Source organism: Pelobates fuscus, chromosome 4 (genome assembly GCF_036172605.1).
Source record: "Pelobates fuscus isolate aPelFus1 chromosome 4, aPelFus1.pri, whole genome shotgun sequence".
NCBI classification, from domain to species: domain Eukaryota; kingdom Metazoa; phylum Chordata; class Amphibia; order Anura; family Pelobatidae; genus Pelobates; species Pelobates fuscus.
This window is the reverse complement of record NC_086320.1, coordinates 347697018-347711473: the sequence shown is the minus strand read 5'-3', so window position 1 is coordinate 347711473 and position 14456 is coordinate 347697018. Positions and strand designations below refer to the sequence as shown.

General features: G+C 47.2%; 1 protein-coding gene across 5 annotated transcripts in view; it reads right to left on the bottom strand.

Moving 5' to 3' along the window:
- MLLT10 (MLLT10 histone lysine methyltransferase DOT1L cofactor) overlaps positions 1-14456 on the bottom strand; it is a 182673-nt gene that overhangs the window by 132742 nt on the left and 35475 nt on the right. The gene's annotated exons all lie outside the window — the stretch shown is intronic.

Sequence of the window (14456 nt, the reverse complement as noted above, 5' to 3'; positions counted from 1 at the left end):
TCAGATGGGGCCGGCAACAGAAGTTTGACAGCTAACTTAGAATGTATCCATCATGCAAAAGGCATTTACTTCAAGTTAATCAGAAACATGAAGGTTTGAAAACTGTTTAGAACTGGGGTTTGTGCATTGTGTGTTTTAGATTGCCAATGCTGCAAATGGAATGCAGTACAAAGCAAATGCCACGTGCGTGGGCTTAATATTCGCCAATGCAAGCTTGATAGGTACATGACACACTTAACAAGGGGTAAATTTATACCGCACAATGGCCTGAGGAAGATGGTAAATTCTGAGCCCTGCAATACAGATAAAAGGTATTGAAGAATGCTTTAAACTAGTGTAGTTTCTGATTCATATGTCCTGGGTGTATTAGTAACCTGCAAGTTTTATTTACCTTTTTTTTTATTATTCTCTATTAATTTACCAGTCAAATACAGTATCACGATGCAGAACAACTTCACAAATGACAAAACTACAATTTCAGCTCTTTATTTATTTGGGGGGGGGGGGAGGTGATGGTTACCATTTTAATATAAGACATCCAAAATTAATCTATAAAAAAAACCCAGGCCAGAGTTGTCAGTGATGTTCTATTACATTTCTGATTATGCCAAGATATGTAACAAACTTAAAACTGTAAATTATTCTGTAATCCGTCCATTAACATTTTATATTTCTGAGCAATTTTCTAAGGGTTATGTTAAAAACCTAGTGTGTCTAAACCCTGGAGGGCTGAAGTTCAACATACCAGGAGAAGAGGCACATTCCAGGCTGGAAATATTTTGGCTCTGTGTCATGATGCATAACAGACACACATGGCTCTTATGTTATTAAAAAGAAAGCCTTCTGTTGCCGTTTGTGACAGAAGCCAATGAAAAATTAAACTGAATAAACCCCTAGAGGTTTTAGGTCTATGAGGACTTTGCATGGAGGACACATCTTAAAAAGCATTTATTAAACAGGTGTACTACAGCCAAAGACCGGGCTTTACAAACTCCCAAAGCTAGAATGACCACGACTCAAATAGGATACCCATGGCTTTTAATATTTTGTTTACATTGAGCCTGCTTTTTCGAGACTCCAACAAAACATTTAGTTGGCCCCTAAATGATTCAAACATTAATCAAGCCATGGCCTAAGACAAAAAAACAAAGACATGCGTTTGAAGAAAATGAGAACAGTAGAAAAATTTTGTAAAAATGTAAAAAAAAAAAAAAAAATTCCAGAGTACATCACAACTCTGATCGCTTTTACGATGTCACAAATATGCGTGGCACAAAGCAATGAAAAAGACTGAGAAATTATTAAAATGACTGGGTGAATGTTATTATAGATTCCTCACATGCACTTTCCAAAGCTGTGGTCCAGCTTTATTAAGCTCTTGTGATGGTTTGCCACGGGAACTAATCATACTTTTATTGCATCAGGCAAAGCATTCACACATTTTCATTTCCACTTGTATGTCCCACCTGAGACCTTTGCTGGTATGAGCGAGTCTATGTACACTCGACTGGACATCTCCTCATTTTATTGTAATGCATAGCGATATGGAGTATAAACTGCATAGATCATGCCAAAGGTAGAATAATAGCTGTCCCAGTCATTTCACGGTGCTTATATCAAGCAGCAGTTAAGCAGAGACAGATAGCGCAGCGACATCTCTCCAAACATCGTTCATCTAAAGCAGGCGGCAAGACTGGAATGCACTCACACATGTGTAGATACATATGCATATTCCATTAGAAACCTTTAAGACTATTAATGCAATGTGCACAATGGACTTTACATGTTTGCATCCAAGGCCATGTGTATAGGGAGGTGTGCTCTTTCTGTGATCCTACTAGTGACTTAACTCTAGTAGTTTAAATAGAACTGAATATTCAATATATCCTATATACTTAGACTGAAAAATATTTCTCGAGTCATAATCTAAAGAGACTGAAAGAAAAAAAAAATTCATCCAGAATACAATCAACAGTATCCTAAGGGAGAACATGGTCATAATAATAATAATAATAAAAAAAATAATGATAATTTGTTAATTATTCCCTAAACAGTTGGTAGGATATATAGCTATGTAATTTAATAGGTTTCTATTATATAATATAGGATGTCAGCTGTGGGAACTTTGCCTAGGGACTTCGCATGATCATGTTCGCAAATTCAACAATAGTGCTTATTCTCATTAGTATAATCCCCTTAATTGCCAAAGGCAAAGGGATAGGCATATTAATAATACAAGGGTGAGGTTGTACCAGGCACGAACCTGCAATTATCATCTCACACATGACAAATGCATTATTTTTAATACGAGTAAGGGGGTGAATGTAGAATGTCATTGCTGGGAGTGACTCTGAATTCTGCCCTAGCCCTGTGTACACAGCCAATATGCAGAAAGGTTAGTCGAGAAGAAACAATCTTCCAGGCAGTGTAACTAAAGTCCCTGTACCCCTGGCTGGGTACCTCCGCCAAGGACCACTTTGGAACAGGGGTCAAACCGCAGCACTTCTGCCCACAGTCACCGTGACTTGACTGGGGTCCTGAAGCCCTCTCCTGGAGCCTAATGGGGAACTCGCTCTAGCAACCCCAAGGCACTGGACGACACTCAGTCCTGGGAGCTCTTGTCCTTACAAGGACTTTCCCCGCTGAATCCTCCACGCTGGAACAGTGATTAGCCCTTCCCCCTCCCAGTAACCAGACGACATGTAGTTCTGGGAGTACAAGATGGAATATGTTAATGGGAACCACAAATGGCCTTATATGCATGTCCCCATGCAAGGGGCACTCCCCCAGGAGAGTAAACCACAGTAGAAACAAATACACAATTACATTGGCTCTCAGGTCCAGGACACTCCCATACATAATCAGATAATCCCTCCCCTGTGCCTGAGAGATAATTGGATCAGGAGGTGTACTAATCTAATCCTATTATCTCCGAGCACAGAAAAAAAACACTTTTTCCCAAACACCCAAAAAGTACCCTAAAAATATATATATATTTTTTTTTTTAATCACAAAAGTTACATCCCCTGATAGCCCTTATCTGGGTGACCAACATATCCTAAAATCACCCACATCAGTTCAGTGGTTCAGGAATTTCCTGGAAGTCATTTGTTTGACCTACCGACCGCATGGTCCCATGCCCAAAACAGTTTCAGAGAATCAGTCGGTCTAGTTTGGTAGTTTAAAAATAAACAAACTACCGAACATAGTCAAGAGTCTTACCCTGGAGCTTGTTCCCCTTGTTCGTGGGAACGTTTCCACCGAACAGGGTCTAAGTGATTTCACACTGAACGCAGGCGATCATGGAAGTCCAGCAGTGTTCGCGAGTTTCAGTGTCCGACTGTTTGTGCGGCTGTTCGGTTCCCCAACTATATAGTCCAAATACACGAACAGACTTTTATATCACATTTTACAAGGTCCATAGTCTGTGGGCAGGAGGCTGGCAAGCAGGCTCCTCCAGGAACTCGTGGCAAACTCACTTAAAAAGAGGAGTTTGTCACACAGAGTCATTGGATAGATTGTGACTAAACAGTTAGCCAAGTGTTGCAGCCGGCAGTTACAGGCGACTTTCAGCATTACAGATGTTGTGGACTATATGTCCCTTGATGCTTTGCCAGCATTATGGTTGTAAGAGCATTAAAATAGATGTAGTCCACAAGAGCTGGAGTTCCGAAGGATGCCTAACTCTGTGCTGCACTATAAATCAGTTTACAGTTTGAAATTCCAAAGGATCCAAAACTCTCCGGAGAAATGTCCAGATTGAGGATAACAGCCAATGGTACTGAACATTCGTTTTAACTTATAAACTAGGACTGCAGTTGGAAAAATTCTACCTTCTGGATGTTTAGAGCGTTTTGCCAGCATTATGGCAGTAAGAGGATTGACGGAAATGTAGTCCACAACATTTGGAGTGCCAAAGGCTGCCTACCCCTGAATTAGGAGTTCAAAAATGCATCAATGCATGGTTACCTCAAAATCTTGTCCGTGTACAAGTGTACTGAAACAAACAACAGTTTAATCCTTGATATCAGTGCACCAAAACTTATTTTCCATGGATAACCTACACTTGTAGGTACACTCATAGAAAGAAATATTAACAATTAAAGTCAAGCCACAGAGCGAAAATTAATTAACAATGACAGCTAACCATGACCCAGTCCTATCATGAGCAAAGCTACAGATTCCAAGGAATAGAAACATCAACAGTGCGCATAGATGTACATGCTCCTTGTGAACACATCTTGAGTATAAAGCTAACATTATCATCATTTATAACACACATTCTGATGTTATTACAGTCCAGTAATAAAGAAGTTGTCAACATATTACATTTTTAAAAGATCTCTCACCAGCAATACAAAGATCTTTCCATGCAGTATATAAAAGCTGGAGCTATAAATTGTATAAGGCCACATCTAAAATATTATCTTTATTGTCTATAAGACTATACAGAAAACTGCCTTCACAGCTCTCCAATGGACTATTAAAACAAATTATATAAAAAGTAAAAAAGTGGTGAATGCACGCGTTTCATAGAGATGACAAGCAAAGTGTAGTACGAATTGGAAAACAGAGCTGATGCTATTAGTTAGTTCCAAATTTATTCAGCAGCACTTGCCTTTACAACAAACGTCCATTGTAACGTGCTTCATACATATGTATGTGGGAGAAGGGTTACACGGCACCGTTTATTGCTATACATCCTTAAACAATAAGAATGGTGACAATGTCTGCAGAAAACGTGAATGGCACATAGTGGGCCCCTAGAACTAATTCACCTATCAGCGTTTTGATTTACCCAAGAAAAGAGGGAAAGCTGAAATAAAACTATTGGAATTTTCCTCTGTCGAAAGTTTAGAAATATACTTAACCATTAGGGTGACGTGGGGAAAGCTATAACCACAGGAATGTCAATTACCAGTGTCACATGTGTACACAGTAATGTAGCATTAGGGTGACATTACTAGCAAAGCAAGAGCATTTTAATTTACAATTATTTTAAATAGGCAGTTAAGTGAAAATATTGGGGTTCAAAACCCAGGAGGCAATGCATTTCCCCTTAAGAGCACTCTAAGCCCCATAACCACTGCATCTAATTGTAATGGTTATGACAGAAGTAATCTAGAGGAGCTTTCACACGAGTGCCTGCAGTTCATCCTCTCTCTGTGGCTGGGCAAGTATACAAGTGGACTTCTACATTCGCCCATACAACTTTAGGTGGCAATGACAGGCCACGACCACTGGGTTTAAGTGCCCATGCTCTCAGCCCATCACTGCTTTCAAAAGCTGGAAGAGGCAATAGGGAAATCAGCTTTCAAGTGACAGCAGAGGACCTGACTGAAGGCACCAGAAAAGACTAACATTTTCTATGAAACTGCTTAAAAATGGTTTGACACAAAATGGGGGCATCATTCACGGTATTTTTATACCATAGCTGCTACAATAAATTGTATCCGTTACGGTGCTTAGAACGCCTACAATCCTGCTTTATCACCTGTAGTTGTTACAGTTTAGATAAGAAACTTGTGTACTACCATGAAAACCATTTACTGAGAACAAGATTTGGCTCACTATTCTAACCGTCACTGGTTTAAGCAAATCTATTCGGTAACTTTTTAGCTGTGTGAAGCTTCTACGGGGTGGCTCAAAATTCAGAGCAGGGTTTGAGGAGTCAACTTTTTTTTTTTTTTTTATTAATTAACTAATTTTTATCATATACAATGAACGCTTAAACGTATGGAGATTTGTTTGACTAGGTACAGAAGATGACCCCTCTTAAATGAGCTTCAATTGCATTCCACATTTATATTTTACTGATTACATTGGCTAATGTTTGAAGCTCTAGCGCTCAAATTTCTCCTCAAATCAAATTTGCACCTCAAGTGTGTGCAGTTTGTACATGTACACCTGCGCCTTCAGATATCCCTACAGGAAATAATCGGGATCTGAAAGTTCGAGCAAAGGTGGCGGCCAATTCACCTGGGAGGACCTGCCATTTTTAAAATAAATCTGAATTTTGGCCCTCCCTATATAAGGGAGCGAGAGGTGCCTAGAGAACCTATCTGCTGAAAAACATTTCAGCTATCTAGGCTGTTCACTGCGATGAAGTTAAGAGGAGAATGTATTCTCCGTGATCTTTTTCAAACACTTTCATTGCAAGATCGTATGAATAAAGGTCCAAAACAGAGAGAGGTAAGAAATACAGGGGAGAGTTGATTAAATAGTACCATAAGTGGGGTGTTAAAACAGAAGTAAAGTGAAAAATGAGCCGGAGATGTCAAAGAAGTGAGAAATGAACTGTCTGGTGGTAGGAAAAACAATATGAAACAAGGGGAGGGTGATCGCCAAAATAGAAGTGTGGATGCATAAGATGGCAGTGGAGTGTGCGTTTATATGAAATGTCAAAATGTATGAAAGAAGGGGGCAGGCTTTGTTCCTCTTTTATGCCACACAAACTAAGTCACAGGTTATCATGGGAGGGAGAAACAGCAAGACCCTTACAAAGGCCTCGATTTAATAAGCTTTCCAAATGATTCTAAAAGGTTAGAAATGTTTCCAAATGATTTATTTAGAGAAGTCATCACATTGAAGTGGTCTGCGTGCACTGTCCCTGTTCCCATAACCCTGCAAGCTGAAACATTGCAGTTTCAGAGAACCTGCAATTTGTCCCGCACTCACAGCTCCCAGTCTCGTTAATGCCTCGGTGCAGTCTCAGGCCTTCGTATATAGTACCTTTATGGAAAGCACTAACAGGACTCGAGTGCTCTCGAGTCCTGTGAGTGCTCTCCATCAAGGCAATATATATATATATTTATTAATAGCTGTCCCTGTCTTTTAGTCTTCAATTCAGAATTTAGTGAATAAAACCCCAGGAATGTTTGCGTATACTGAATTAAATGAGCATATGGCTAATTAAATTTATCACTTGTTATCAGGTTTTGATTTTCCACCAAGGCTTCAGGCCCTCTGCTAATGGCTAAAATTCTGTTGATTTTTTTGTATTTAAAGGGTTGCTCCAAGCACCATGACCACTCTAGTGATTTGAAGTGGTCCTGGTGCCTGGAGTCTGCATGTAAAGCGTTTTGTAAAGAAACATTTCACAAACAGATCTAACCCATCTGACTGCCAAAGGTGTAATTTCACCTACGGCAGCGTCACTCCGGAGTCATTAGCCAGCCTTCAACAAGAGTTCCGCGTTGGCTTATGTGAATTCTGAGCAAAATTGTCACCAGCACATGCAGATGTTTTAAACGTTAACCTGAGGGGACTGACTAAAACAAGAAACAGTATTTAAAGAAAACACTTGTTTTGATAAATGAATACTTTAAGGCAAAAGGCCAACATTTATCATTTGCGATGAAGCATCTTCATGGTTTCCCTGACAAAGTCCTTACTAAGCAGACAGAACTAAAAAACCAAGGGCCCCATTCCTTCGCCTTTATCACAGAGAAGCAATATGCGCAGGAGTATCAACACAGGTATCAATTTGTCACTTCCCCAAAGATGAAAACAAAAAATGGCACCAACATGCCAGTTAAAGGGACACTATAGGCACCAAAACAACTTTAGCTTACTGAAGCAGTTTTGGTGTGTATATCATGCCCCTGCCTTTTCCCTGTCATTAGGCGTGAAATCACTTTTTTTAATGCAGTCCTAGTCACACCCCTTGCATGTGACTCACACAGCCTTCCTAGACACTTCCTATAAAGAGAGCTTTAATGTTTAAACTTTATTGCGTGGTCTGTTTAATTTAGAAGTTTGTATCACTTGTTATGTTAATAGCCGTCTACACTGTGCAGGAGCTCCATGTGAAGCCTTTAAGAGGCCAGCTTACAACAAGCAGGAGAAAGCGGCCAGAACACTACACCATCCTATCCCTCCTTGGCAATGCTCAAGCAACAGAAAAGTATCCACCTTCTTAATGTCAACAAAGCAGCTCTCTTTACAAGCAAATAGAGAACATTACACAATCATACCACCTGAACTTGACAGCCTGCTCCTGCTTCAGCCAAGTCACATGTAAAAGCAGTTTGCTGGCAGTCCAAATTACCAACATACCAAAGCTTACCCACAGCATAAGGCGGCTAAAGCAGGTTGCGGACACAGTCATAAATTACCAAGAGAGCAACACTCTTACATCACCAAGACAACTCTCTTCCACGTGACATGCACTGACAGTACTGTTTTACAAATTCTTCATCACACCACTAACACAGAAAGAAAAAACCATAATGAAGAACTTTCCACTAGTACCAAAAGATATGGGTTTTAAACTTAGGACCAGTACCTGCACACACAACATGGCTCAGTACTTGGGCCCAGTCCATGCAAGTATTAAACCAGAACACAAAAGCAACACAGGTGGGCAGCACTCGAGTACAGGATGTTGGACTTCTCCACAGCACCAACATGCCAGTACTCTACTGTAGTACTCAGTTATCAGTACTCACACCAAGATAAAAAGTGCTTCCCTGTAGGGCGATGACTGACCCACAGAATGCCAGCACTCCTCATAAAGTACCAGGATTTTAGTGGTTCCTCAACAATAGCCAGATACCATGCTGCAATATATTTTACCAACTCTAATTAAAAATAAAGGTAAACTTTCTTATTAAAGTAACATTTTGGTTGTGGAATGGCTTTTATACACATAATAGTTTTGCAAAAAGTATCTTCAAAATGGTTGGATGCAAGAACTTGCAAAACAGTACCAGGATTCCCCCATGTTACTACAAAATATACCTGAACATTCCTCCCCCCCCATGTTACTACAAGACAGCACTCTCCCCACTCGGACAAATACTAGGATACCAGCACTCACCCTACACTCATGCAACTTACCAGGATACCAGAACACTTACCCACACAACCATCAGGATGCATGCACGCCCTCTAAACACTAAGTACCAAAATATCAGAATCCCCCCCACACACAAAGCACCGGGATACCAGCTCTAACTTCCAAAAACATACACACCACTAGCACTAATTTCACACACACACTTCCAGCTCTAACTTCCAAAAACACACACCAGCAGCACTCATTTCCCCCCACACACACCGTTGCTGGATATCGGCAATCAATGCTCACACACAGTCCCAGCATTCACCCTTCCCACACATAGTACCAGGATAGAAGCACTAAATCCACACAATACCAATACACCACAGTCCCAGGATACGTGAAAAAAAAATAAAACACACACACTCTCTCTCTCTTTCAGGATACCAGCACTCACAGTCCCTGGTTAGCAGCATTCACAGTCCCTCACACACACAGTCCCAGGCTACCAGCACTCACCCACACACACAGTCCCAGGCTACCAGCACTCACCCTCACACACAGTCCCAGGCTACCAGCACTCACCCTCACACACAGTCCCAGGCTACCAGCACTCACCCTCACACACAGTCCCAGGCTACCAGCACTCACCCTCACACACAGTCCCAGGCTACCAGCACTCACCCTCACACACAGTCCCAGGCTACCAGCACTCACCCTCACACACAGTCCCAGGATACCAGCACTCACCCTCACACACAGTCCCAGGATACCAGCACTCACCCTCACACACAGTCCCTGGATACCAGCACTCACCCTCACACACAGTCCCTGGATACCAGCACTCACCCTCACACACAGTCCCTGGATACCAGCACTCACCCTCACACACAGTCCCTGGATACCAGCACTCACCCTCACACACAGTCCCTGGATACCAGCACTCACCCTCACACACAGTCCCTGGATACCAGCACTCACCCTCACACACAGTCCCTGGATACCAGCACTCACCCTCACACACAGTCCCTGGATACCAGCACTCACCCTCACACACAGTCCCAGGATACCAGCACTCACCCTCACACACAGTCCCAGGATACCAGCACTCACCCTCACACACAGTCCCAGGATACCAGCACTCACCCTCACACACAGTCCCAGGATACCAGCACTCACCCTCACACACAGTCCCTGGATACCAGCACTCACCCTCACACACAGTCCCTGGATACCAGCACTCACCCTCACACACAGTCCCTGGATACCAGCACTCACCCTCACACACAGTCCCAGGATACCAGCACTCACCCTCACACACAGTCCCAGGATACCAGCCCTCACCCTCACACACAGTCCCAGGATACCAGCCCTCACCCTCACACACAGTCCCAGGATACCAGCCCTCACCCTCACACACAGTCCCAGGATACCAGCCCTCACCCTCACACACAGTCCCAGGATACCAGCCCTCACCCTCACACACAGTCCCAGGATACCAGCCCTCACCCTCACACACAGTCCCAGGATACCAGCCCTCACCCTCACACACAGTCCCTGGATACCAGCCCTCACCCTCACACACAGTCCCTGGATACCAGCCCTCACCCTCACACACAGTCCCTGGATACCAGCCCTCACCCTCACACACAGTCCCTGGATACCAGCCCTCACCCTCACACACAGTCCCTGGATACCAGCCCTCACCCTCACACACAGTCCCTGGATACCAGCCCTCACCCTCACACACAGTCCCTGGATACCAGCCCTCACCCTCACACACAGTCCCTGGATACCAGCCCTCACCCTCACACACAGTCCCTGGATACCAGCCCTCACCCTCACACACAGTCCCTGGATACCAGCCCTCACCCTCACACACAGTCCCTGGATACCAGCCCTCACCCTCACACACAGTCCCTGGATACCAGCCCTCACCCTCACACACAGTCCCTGGATACCAGCCCTCACCCTCACACACAGTCCCTGGATACCAGCCCTCACCCTCACACACAGTCCCTGGATACCAGCCCTCACCCTCACACACAGTCCCTGGATACCAGCCCTCACCCTCACACACAGTCCCTGGATACCAGCCCTCACCCTCACACACAGTCCCTGGATACCAGCCCTCACCCTCACACACAGTCCCTGGATACCAGCCCTCACCCTCACACACAGTCCCTGGATACCAGCCCTCACCCTCACACACAGTCCCTGGATACCAGCCCTCACCCTCACACACAGTCCCTGGATACCAGCCCTCACCCTCACTCCCTGGATACCAGCCCTCACCCTCAGTCCCTGGATACCAGCCCTCACCCTCAGTCCCTGGATACCAGCACTCACCCTCAGTCCCTGGATACCAGCACTCACCCTCAGTCCCTGGATACCAGCACTCACCCTCAGTCCCTGGATACCAGCACTCACCCTCAGTCCCTGGATACCAGCACTCACCCTCAGTCCCTGGATACCAGCACTCACCCTCAGTCCCTGGATACCAGCACTCACCCTCAGTCCCTGGATACCAGCACTCACCCTCAGTCCCTGGATACCAGCACTCACCCTCAGTCCCTGGATACCAGCACTCACCCTCAGTCCCTGGATACCAGCACTCACCCTCAGTCCCTGGATACCAGCACTCACCCTCAGTCCCTGGATACCAGCACTCACCCTCAGTCCCTGGATACCAGCACTCACCCTCAGTCCCTGGATACCAGCACTCACCCTCAGTCCCTGGATACCAGCACTCACCCTCAGTCCCTGGATACCAGCACTCACCCTCAGTCCCTGGATACCAGCACTCACCCTCAGTCCCTGGATACCAGCACTCACCCTCAGTCCCTGGATACCAGCACTCACCCTCAGTCCCTGGATACCAGCACTCACCCTCAGTCCCTGGATACCAGCACTCACCCTCAGTCCCTGGATACCAGCACTCACCCTCAGTCCCTGGATACCAGCACTCACCCTCAGTCCCTGGATACCAGCACTCACCCTCAGTCCCTGGATACCAGCACTCACCCTCAGTCCCTGGATACCAGCACTCACCCTCAGTCCCTGGATACCAGCACTCACCCTCAGTCCCTGGATACCAGCACTCACCCTCAGTCCCTGGATACCAGCACTCACCCTCAGTCCCTGGATACCAGCACTCACCCTCAGTCCCTGGATACCAGCACTCACCCTCAGTCCCTGGATACCAGCACTCACCCTCAGTCCCTGGATACCAGCACTCACCCTCAGTCCCTGGATACCAGCACTCACCCTCAGTCCCTGGATACCAGCACTCACCCTCAGTCCCTGGATACCAGCACTCACCCTCAGTCCCTGGATACCAGCACTCACCCTCAGTCCCTGGATACCAGCACTCACCCTCAGTCCCTGGATACCAGCACTCACCCTCAGTCCCTGGATACCAGCACTCACCCTCAGTCCCTGGATACCAGCACTCACCCTCAGTCCCTGGATACCAGCACTCACCCTCAGTCCCTGGATACCAGCACTCACCCTCAGTCCCTGGATACCAGCACTCACCCTCAGTCCCTGGATACCAGCACTCACCCTCAGTCCCTGGATACCAGCACTCACCCTCAGTCCCTGGATACCAGCACTCACCCTCAGTCCCTGGATACCAGCACTCACCCTCAGTCCCTGGATACCAGCACTCACCCTCAGTCCCTGGATACCAGCACTCACCCTCAGTCCCTGGATACCAGCACTCACCCTCAGTCCCTGGATACCAGCACTCACCCTCAGTCCCTGGATACCAGCACTCACCCTCAGTCCCTGGATACCAGCACTCACCCTCAGTCCCTGGATACCAGCACTCACCCTCAGTCCCTGGATACCAGCACTCACCCTCAGTCCCTGGATACCAGCACTCACCCTCAGTCCCTGGATACCAGCACTCACCCTCAGTCCCTGGATACCAGCACTCACCCTCAGTCCCTGGATACCAGCACTCACCCTCAGTCCCTGGATACCAGCACTCACCCTCAGTCCCTGGATACCAGCACTCACCCTCAGTCCCTGGATACCAGCACTCACCCTCAGTCCCTGGATACCAGCACTCACCCTCAGTCCCTGGATACCAGCACTCACCCTCAGTCCCTGGATACCAGCACTCACCCTCAGTCCCTGGATACCAGCACTCACCCTCAGTCCCTGGATACCAGCACTCACCCTCAGTCCCTGGATACCAGCACTCACCCTCAGTCCCTGGATACCAGCACTCACCCTCAGTCCCTGGATACCAGCACTCACCCTCAGTCCCTGGATACCAGCACTCACCCTCAGTCCCTGGATACCAGCACTCACCTCAGTCCCTGGATACCAGCACTCACCCTCAGTCCCTGGATACCAGCACTCACCCTCAGTCCCTGGATACCAGCACTCACCCTCAGTCCCTGGATACCAGCACTCACCCTCAGTCCCTGGATACCAGCACTCACCCTCAGTCCCTGGATACCAGCACTCACCCTCAGTCCCTGGATACCAGCACTCACCCTCAGTCCCTGGATACCAGCACTCACCCTCAGTCCCTGGATACCAGCACTCACCCTCAGTCCCTGGATACCAGCACTCACCCTCAGTCCCTGGATACCAGCACTCACCCTCAGTCCCTGGATACCAGCACTCACCCTCAGTCCCTGGATACCAGCACTCACCCTCAGTCCCTGGATACCAGCACTCACCCTCAGTCCCTGGATACCAGCACTCACCCTCAGTCCCTGGATACCAGCACTCACCCTCAGTCCCTGGATACCAGCACTCACCCTCAGTCCCTGGATACCAGCACTCACCCTCAGTCCCTGGATACCAGCACTCACCCTCAGTCCCTGGATACCAGCACTCACCTCAGTCCCTGGATACCAGCACTCACCCTCAGTCCCTGGATACCAGCACTCACCCTCAGTCCCTGGATACCAGCACTCACCCTCAGTCCCTGGATACCAGCACTCACCCTCAGTCCCTGGATACCAGCACTCACCCTCAGTCCCTGGATACCAGCACTCACCCTCAGTCCCTGGATACCAGCACTCACCCTCAGTCCCTGGATACCAGCACTCACCCTCAGTCCCTGGATACCAGCACTCACCCTCAGTCCCTGGATACCAGCACTCACCCTCAGTCCCTGGATACCAGCACTCACCCTCAGTCCCTGGATACCAGCACTCACCCTCAGTCCCTGGATACCAGCACTCACCCTCAGTCCCTGGATACCAGCACTCACCCTCAGTCCCTGGATACCAGCACTCACCCTCAGTCCCTGGATACCAGCACTCACCCTCAGTCCCTGGATACCAGCACTCACCCTCAGTCCCTGGATACCAGCACTCACCCTCAGTCCCTGGATACCAGCACTCACCCTCAGTCCCTGGATACCAGCACTCACCCTCAGTCCCTGGATACCAGCACTCACCCTCAGTCCCTGGATACCAGCACTCACCCTCAGTCCCTGGATACCAGCACTCACCCTCAGTCCCTGGATACCAGCACTCACCCTCAGTCCCTACTCACCCTCAGCCCTGGATACCAGCACTCACCCTCAGTCCCTGGATACCAGCACTCACCCTCAGTCCCTGGATACCAGCACTCACCCTCAGTCCCTGAATACCAGCACTCACCCTCAGTCCCTGAATACCAGCACTCACCCTCAGTCCCTGAATAC